Source organism: Rutidosis leptorrhynchoides, chromosome 7 (assembly GCF_046630445.1).
Source record: "Rutidosis leptorrhynchoides isolate AG116_Rl617_1_P2 chromosome 7, CSIRO_AGI_Rlap_v1, whole genome shotgun sequence".
NCBI classification, from domain to species: domain Eukaryota; kingdom Viridiplantae; phylum Streptophyta; class Magnoliopsida; order Asterales; family Asteraceae; genus Rutidosis; species Rutidosis leptorrhynchoides.
Genome location: NC_092339.1, coordinates 311,908,847 through 311,917,198, shown reverse-complemented (window position 1 = coordinate 311,917,198; position 8,352 = coordinate 311,908,847). Strand labels below are relative to the sequence as shown.

At 33.1% G+C, this 8,352-nt stretch overlaps 1 non-coding gene across 1 annotated transcript; it reads left to right on the top strand.

Annotated features, from left to right (window-relative positions):
- Window positions 1-1,575: 1,575 nt before the first annotated feature.
- On the top strand, window positions 1,576-1,682 carry LOC139860736 (small nucleolar RNA R71). The gene has a single exon (XR_011763360.1). It is a non-coding gene; the product is annotated as a small nucleolar RNA R71 (small nucleolar RNA).
- Window positions 1,683-8,352: the final 6,670 nt, after the last annotated feature.

Genomic DNA, 8,352 nt, shown 5'->3' with positions numbered 1-8,352 from the left:
AGTTTCTTACCGAACACGTCTATCATTGCTTTAGCCGTGTTTAAGAATGGTCTTCCTAATATGAGAGGAACTTGAGAATCTTCTTCCATGTCCAGAACAACAAAATCTACTGGAAATACTAAAGTACCAACTTTAACTAGCATGTTCTCCATTATCCCTCTAGGATATTTTATTGATTGATCGGCTAGTTGTATGCTTATTCTTGTTGGTTTCAATTCTCCAAGGTCTAGTTTAGCGTATAGTGAATACGGCATTAAATTTATACTAGCACCTAAGTCTGCCAATGCTTCTATTGAACTAAGACTACCCAGAAAACATGGAATTGTGAAACTTCCTGGATCAGATAATTTTTCTGGTATCTTATTCAACAGCACTGCTGAACAATTAGCATTCATAGTAACAGCCGAGAGTTCTTTCATTTTCTTTCTATTTGAGATTAGATCTTTCAAGAATTTAGCATATCTAGGCATTCCTGAAATCACATCAATGAAAGGAAGATTTACATTTATCTATTTAAACATATCCAAGAATTTGGATTGCTCGACTTCAAGTTTCTCTTTCATCATTTTACTCGGGTAAGGAAGTGGTGGTTGGTATGGTTTAACATAAGGTTTATCCTTAACTGTGTTATCTTCATTAACCTTTTCAACTACCGGTTCTTTTTCCTTATCTTGATTAGGTTGTGGTTCTTGTGGAGTAGGAATAGCTTCATCAGAAGTTACAGGTATTTCAGATGGTTTAAGTGTTGTACCACTTCTTGTGGTAATGGCTTTAGCTGTTTCATTCTGGGGGTTAGCATTTGTATCACTAGGTAAACTTCCCGGTTTTCTTTCACCTATTAACCTTGCTAGGTTACTTACTTCTTGTTCCAAGTTTTGAATAGAAGCTTGTTGATTTCTAAATGCTTGAGCATTTTGTTCATTCGTTTGTTTCTGAGATGTGAAAAACTGCATTTGAGTTTCAACTAGCTTCGTCATCATATCTTCTAAATTCGGCTTTTTATCATCGGTTTGTGGTGGTTTGTTTTGAAAATTAGGTCTTTACTAGTTGTAAGTATTGTTAGATACTTGTTGATTGTTAGGACCTTGTTGGTTGTTGTATGGAATATTTCGGTTATAATTCTGGTTTTGATTGTAAATCAGTCTTGGCGGTTGATAATTATTCTGATAATTATTTCCAGGCCTTTGGTTTAGATATGAAACATTCTCTCTTTGTTCCATTGTTAATTCAATACTGAGATAATCTTTTGTCAAATGTGGTCCTCCACACTGCTCACAACTAATTCGTATTGAGTGGATATCTTTAGTCATCTTTTCCATTCGTCTCTCCACAGCATCTATCTTTGCGGAAATGGAGTCTAAGTCATGGCTAGAATCGGCTCTAGCTGCTTTAGATGATCTAACGATATCTTTTTCTTGGTGCCACTCATGTGAGTGGGAAGCAGTGTTATCAATAATTTTGTAAGCATCAGTTTCGGTTTTCTTCATAATGGAACCACCAGCTGCAATATCTATGTCTTTCCTTGCATTGATGTCGCATCCTTGGTAGAATATTTATACTATTTGACAGGTATCTAAACCATGTTGCGGACATCCTCTTAATAACTTTCCAAATCTTGTCCATGCCTCATATAGAGTTTCATTTGGCTTCTGTGTGAATGTAACAATTTCTCCTTGAAGTCTTACGGCTTTAGATGCCGGAAAGAATTGTTTAAGAAATTTTTCAACTAAAACGTCCCATGTATCGATCGCCCCTTCAGGTAACGATTCCAACCAATCTTTGGCTTCTCCCTTTAAAGTCCAGGAAAATAACATGAGATATATCTGTTCATCCTCAACTTCTCTTATTTTAAATAGTGTGCAGATCCTATTAAAGGTACGAAGATGTTCATATGGATCTTCCTTCGGTGCACCACTAAATTGGCATTGATTAGTCACCATATGTAGAATTTGTCCTTTGATTTCATAATCTGGCGCATTAATGTCTGGATGAGTAATTGCGTGACCTTGGCCAGTGCGTTTAGCTCTCATTCGGTCTTCCATACTTAAAGGTTCCAGATTCTCCATAATTGAATTTGTTGAATCCGAATCACTAGAGGATTCTGATTTAATGGTTCGTTCCTCAACAATCTCTGTTTGAATGATTGGTGGTTCCGGAGGAAAATTTAATGGTTCCGGATCTATGAATCGTCCCTGAATATTCTCCGGATTCTCAATTGTGAGGTCGGGTTCAAAAAATGGATTATCGGAAATTTGAATTGGAGTACTTGGTCGACTGGATGACGATTCTAAAGAAAAATCAACGGCGGTAATATTTGCTAGATGTCTTGATCTAGTTACAGGTGGTGAACGTACAAAAGGTGGTGAACGTCTTGCTCGGTGCATTTACTGAATATCCTATTAGTTTTTAAAAGGAAAGAAAAAATTATATAAGTTATCTAATTAATAGACTTTTTTGATTTTGCCCACGTTTCGAATAGCCAAAAGATGCAGCAGAGGGGCAGGATTCGTTTGGTCTCAATATAATTGAGGACTGTTTGGCTCCAATAACCCGGTCCACGTACAAATCCAACTATTACTACGAACCAGAAAATTTTGATGTCTATCAATTTAACCACTTAAAATAAATTTTCGTAATTTTAAGAAATTTAGATAAGAAGTAGAATAAAAATCTATGTACTAAAACTAGAATGGCGAGAAATAAGAAAGAAAAAGAGCGCGTCGAAAAAGGTCGAAAAAGAAAAAAAATTGAAAAAGGCGTCGAAAAATAAAAGAGTGACTTATAAAACTTAAAAATACTTGACTAACCCAACCTTATTACTATCACTAACTTAAAATTATAATCGCAAATTGAGATAACTAATTGAAATGATAATTGATACATAGGTAAAAGGCGTCTAAAAAATATTAAAGCTTACAAGTAAATCTATATCTCAAATAGCAATATCTTAAAAAGGTACTAAAACTTAAAAAGGCGTCGCAAAATTCTAAAGCACCTATATCTTAGTCTAAAGAAAAAAGCACTTAAGGGATTTTACGGCAAAGCCTAAAAATCTAGAAATAAAAATAACTATGGCAAAAACTATGAATTAAAAATAAATACGAGCAAAAATTACAAAAGTTACGCTAAAACAATTAAAAGGGATAAAATATAAAAATATACTAAAAGTTGTAAAAAGTACAATTTTTATAAAAATATTATTTTTATATTATTTATTTTATAAAACTATTAATTTTATAAATTAATTAAACTAATTAAACTAAATAACACAAATTAAATATAAAAACTAAAACTAAATAATAAAAAAAAACAACCCTAATTAGGGTTTGAAGTTAAATAATAATAATTATTATCCGTAATAAATGTTGTACGAGAATCAGATGTGGCGTGTCAGAAGGGCTCATGCGATCACATGAGTCCTATGTTACCCAGCCATGCGATCGCATGGGCTAGGGTTTCGGGCCAGACACTGGGCTGCTACAGTACGGGCCGAATTTGGTTTTTTTAATTTTTTTTATTTTATTTTGCTGTGTTTATTTTTTCTGTTTTAAATATTTATGTAATATATTTATATAAATTAAATAAAACTTATATTTTTATAAAGATAAAGAAACTTTTATATAACTTATATATTTAACAAACTCTTAAAAATATTTATATTTTTGTTTTGTTTTTATATTTTTGAATATTTAAAACGTATTTTTACAAAAGCGTATTTTTTTTTATAAAAGTAAACTAAAAAGAAATTTTTTTTTATTTTTTATATTTTAGCGTTGCGCTTCTGGCTTTTAAAATAGATGGTTCCCCGGCAGCGGCGCCAAAAATACTTGATGTTCTGCGATGTGTATATAAAATAGCTTATATTTTACAAGGAAATACTATTAAATACGATACAATTTTACACAAGATGTTTATTTATTTAGAGAATGGATATACTTAAACCTTGCTACAACACTTATAGGCAGTGTACCTAATCGTACAGTAGTGTAGTTTTTAGTAAGTCCGGTTCGTTCCACAGGGAAAATCTTTAAACAAAGCTTAACGCTATATTAGTTTAAATTTATAAAAATACAAATATATATATAAGTAATATTATTATTATAAAAAGGGGGTTTTTACCGTTTAATGACCGGTTTGTCGATTTTAAAAACTTTAGTTACAGTTAAAACAAAATGTAAAATATTAAATAAATAAAAGACTTAATTTAAAGCGTAAAGTAAATAACGATAATGAAATTGCGAATAATAAAAGTGCGATAAAATAAACTTGCGATAATTAAAAAGTACGATAATTAAAAGTGCAATTAAATACAATAACAATAAATAAAAGTGCGATAATTAGAAGTGCAATTAAATATAAAATAAAGGAAATTAAATATGAAATAAAAGAATTATGCTTATTTAAACTTCCGTAATCATGATGTTTGACGTGTTGATTTTAGTTTTATACCCATGGGTTAATTGTCCTTTATCCTGGATTATTTAATATGTCCGTCTGGTTTTTGTCCATAACAGTCCATCAGTCATAAATATAAAGTGCGAGTATCCTCGTCAAATTATCCTTATACCCGAAGTTAAATATTCCAACTAATTGGGGACTTAAACTGTAACAAGATTTTAATACTTTGTTTAATAATTGCACCAGGATGTCGACTGAATGTAACCCAAGGTTTTAATACTTTGTTATCAATTATGCCAAGTGTCCTTGTACATAATTTCACCCCTGTTTTAATAATTCTAGTGGCTATTAATCCATTCCCGTGTCCGGTTAAATGAACAATTATTCGTACATATAAATACCCCGCCCATCGTGTCCGATCGAGTGTATATGGTTATTTATAGGGACGTCCAATTGTAAATCTTTATATTAACATTAACAAATTATCATTTAGTTAAATAAATATAAAGCCCATTAATAGCCTATAGTCTAATTTCCGCAAGTGTCGTTCTTTTGTCCAAACCCCAACTATGGTACAAAGCCCAATTACCTAATTTTAATATTTTTAGCCCAACATCATGATTACTTCGGATTAAATAACCATAATAATAACTTAGCTACGAGACATTAAATTAAAAAGGTTGAACATAACTTACAATGATTAAAAATAGCGTAGCGTTACACGGACAGAATTTCGACTTACACCCTTACAACATTCGCTAACATACCCTTATTATTAGAATTAAAATTAAAATTAAAATTAAAATTAAAATATAAATATATACTACGTATATAGATAGAGAGATTAATATTATGGATGGTAAAATGGTGCACCAAAGCTCGATTTTTATAGGCCTGTGATCTGGAAAAGGGGCTCATGCGATCGCATGGATTTATGCCTTCCAGGCCATGCGATCGCATGGCCAGCTGGGGAGAGCCACTTTTGGTTCTTTTCTTCTGCCGACGTTTATTTAAATATAATATAATATATATATTAATTTTAAGAATTAATTATATATTATATTATATTCATATGCATAGTTGACTTGTAATTTTTAGTCCGTTGCGTCGAGCGTTGAGAGTTGACTCTGGTCCCGGTTCTGGATTTTCGAACGTCCTTGCGTACAATTTAATATCTTGTACTTTTCGTTTTGAATCTTGTACTCTTGTAATTTTGAGACGTTTCTTATCAATAATTGGAACCTCATTGATTGTATTTTGTACTTTTGAGCTTTTTGGTCGTTTGCGTCTTCAATTCGTCGAATCTGTCTTTTGTCTTCACCTTTTATTATTTAAACGAATATCACTTGTAAATAGGACAATTGCAACTAAAACCTTGTCTTTCTTGAGGAATAATGCTATGAAATATATGTTCGTTTTTAGCATTATCACACGGAGCCACTCTGAAATTGAATGTGATGTATAAAATTAAATATTCATACGCCACCAATGATACACCCAATCATAATTGAGGTAAACTAACCATAATACATTGTTAGAAATGTCGTACGAAGTATGTTGTTACATTAAACATGTTTTACAACTCCGGCCTCTTGTTTAAATGCCTGCACATGTACGTTTGAGTTCAGGGTGTTACATTTTGGTTAAAAAGTGAAAACTCTTTATGACATGGCAAGGTCACAATTTGACCTCACAAACTCAAAATGTTAGTGTCAAATTATTATAGAGTCTACATGTTATTTTTATTTTTACATTTTATTACATAAAACCAATACATCTATCTATACATATGTATAAATTAAGGGAATTAATCCCATTTTTCAACTGCTAATTACCCCCTAAACATGTGTGTTGACATGTTAATTAAGGAATTATCTAGATTAATACTAATTAATCAAAGAAAATTACACGTGTCCCTACTGATTTACGACTTGGAAACAAAACCCGTTTGAATCAGTTTTAACATCTTCCCCAAACTCTTAATGAAGGTTCTGAAAATCAAATATACGATCCACCACCAAATCCCCACCCATACAAACTTCAAATTCAGTTCCGCCACTCAAGTTCTCTTCAAATCGATTTCTGATGTTTGAGAACTATCATCTTATTAACAACATCCAATAGCATATGAATCTCAACGACATTCAAAATCAATTGCCATACGACTATTAATGCATTAAATGTAAGTTTTATTTGTACGTATTTATTCTTTATGATTTTGTTGAGTTGTAAGATCCGAATAATTATTATACAGCAGTGTAAATAGGGTACATGAAGTGTGGATGACCTTGTGTATTTAAACAGAGGTCAGAGACTGATCTGAGTTTGGTGCGCTCAGCGCACACATAAGGGTGTGCGTGGCGCACTGTTCACTGTAGCCAGATTCTGTTCCTTTTAATCAGATATTTTGAAAGGCTCTTTGGTAATTTCACTTGTGGACGAATTAAGGCCAGTAGATCAGATCTTGGGGTGTCATTCACTCCAATTCCAACAGCCTTATCCTATCCACTTCAATTTTAGAGAGAGAGTGAGATTCTTGTGTGAGAAAGCTCAAGCAAAGGAAGAAAGAGCTAGTTTTGAGTCTTAGCTCGAGTTATAAAGTTGTTTATCTCCTCTCTAGCTACATTTTGATTATAGTGGTATGTTCTAACTTTGATTTCCTTACTTTGATTTATGTATGGGTTAGGGTTTGGGTAAATGAAGAATAAAAAACCCATATTTGGTGATTTTAGTTGTTCATGGGTAAGATTGAACCATGATGACTCAAGAATGACTAACCTAAGGTTTCAAAGTGTTAATTGGGGTTTATGAGCCTAAATTGGTTAGTTAATTACTAGCACACCTAGATGTTTAGTAAATGGGTGTGTTGACCTTAAAGTGGTCAAATGGGTAATAATTAACCTAATTAAGAAAGATGGGTATGAAATACCCTAATTACGTATTAGTTAGTGTTGTTGGACCTTAATCACTAGCTTTTAATGATATGTGGTGGCCATGACATTTAGTGGACGGTTTTGGTGAAAATGGGGCATTTAATGCATTAAGTCATTAAATGCACATGTGTAAGTTGTTGGTATTTAGTCCAACTAGATTGTGCGTTGATCGAGTACTTATTGTATTAGGTACTTTGCCTTGAAGCTCGTGGAAGTATAAAACCGTCACCGAATTGTTAAGGTGAGTGGAATAATTATGCGTGTACGTATATAATGTATTTATTTGTGTAGTATGAATGTGGTATTGTCGCGGTGTTTAAGACACCACATTCTACGTAACGAGTGGTATTGTCGCGGTGTTTAAGACACCACTCATTGGTTTGATTGACGTGTGGTATTATCGCGGTGTTTAAGACACCACATTGTCATGGGAGTGGAATTGTGTTCAAGACACCACTCATTGGTTGATTGACATGTGAAATTATCGCGGTGTTCAAGACACCACATTGTCATGGGGGTGAGTTAGTCGCGGTGTTTAAGACATCACCCGGGGGATTAGTGATTATGCGGTGATTAAGTAACACTAACGGATGTTATGAACTCCGACGGCCTTTCGCGAGTACCGTTCCCCTGTATGATCGGTTAACCGTGGTTGTGTGAATTTTGTATTTTAGCATATGTAATTGTGAACTATATGCTAGTGGTGTCGCTAGCTTATTGTGAATTGCGGATCTTGGTTTATGCATAATGTTTGCATAGTTGTCAAATTGCTAGCTTGCATACGGTATTGTATAAGTGATTGCAAGTAAGTAGGTTATATATGTATATGTATAATTATTGCATTCACTAAGCGTTTTGCTTACCCTCTCATTGTTTACCTTTTTATAGGCTCCGGTGTGGACAAGGGTAAGGGCGTTCGTTTGGATTAGTGATCCCGCTTTGTTATGTTAGGAGAAGCTTTTGGATGTATGGCTTTTGAAGTTCGATTGAGATTTGGGTAGTTTAACCCCCAAACATCATG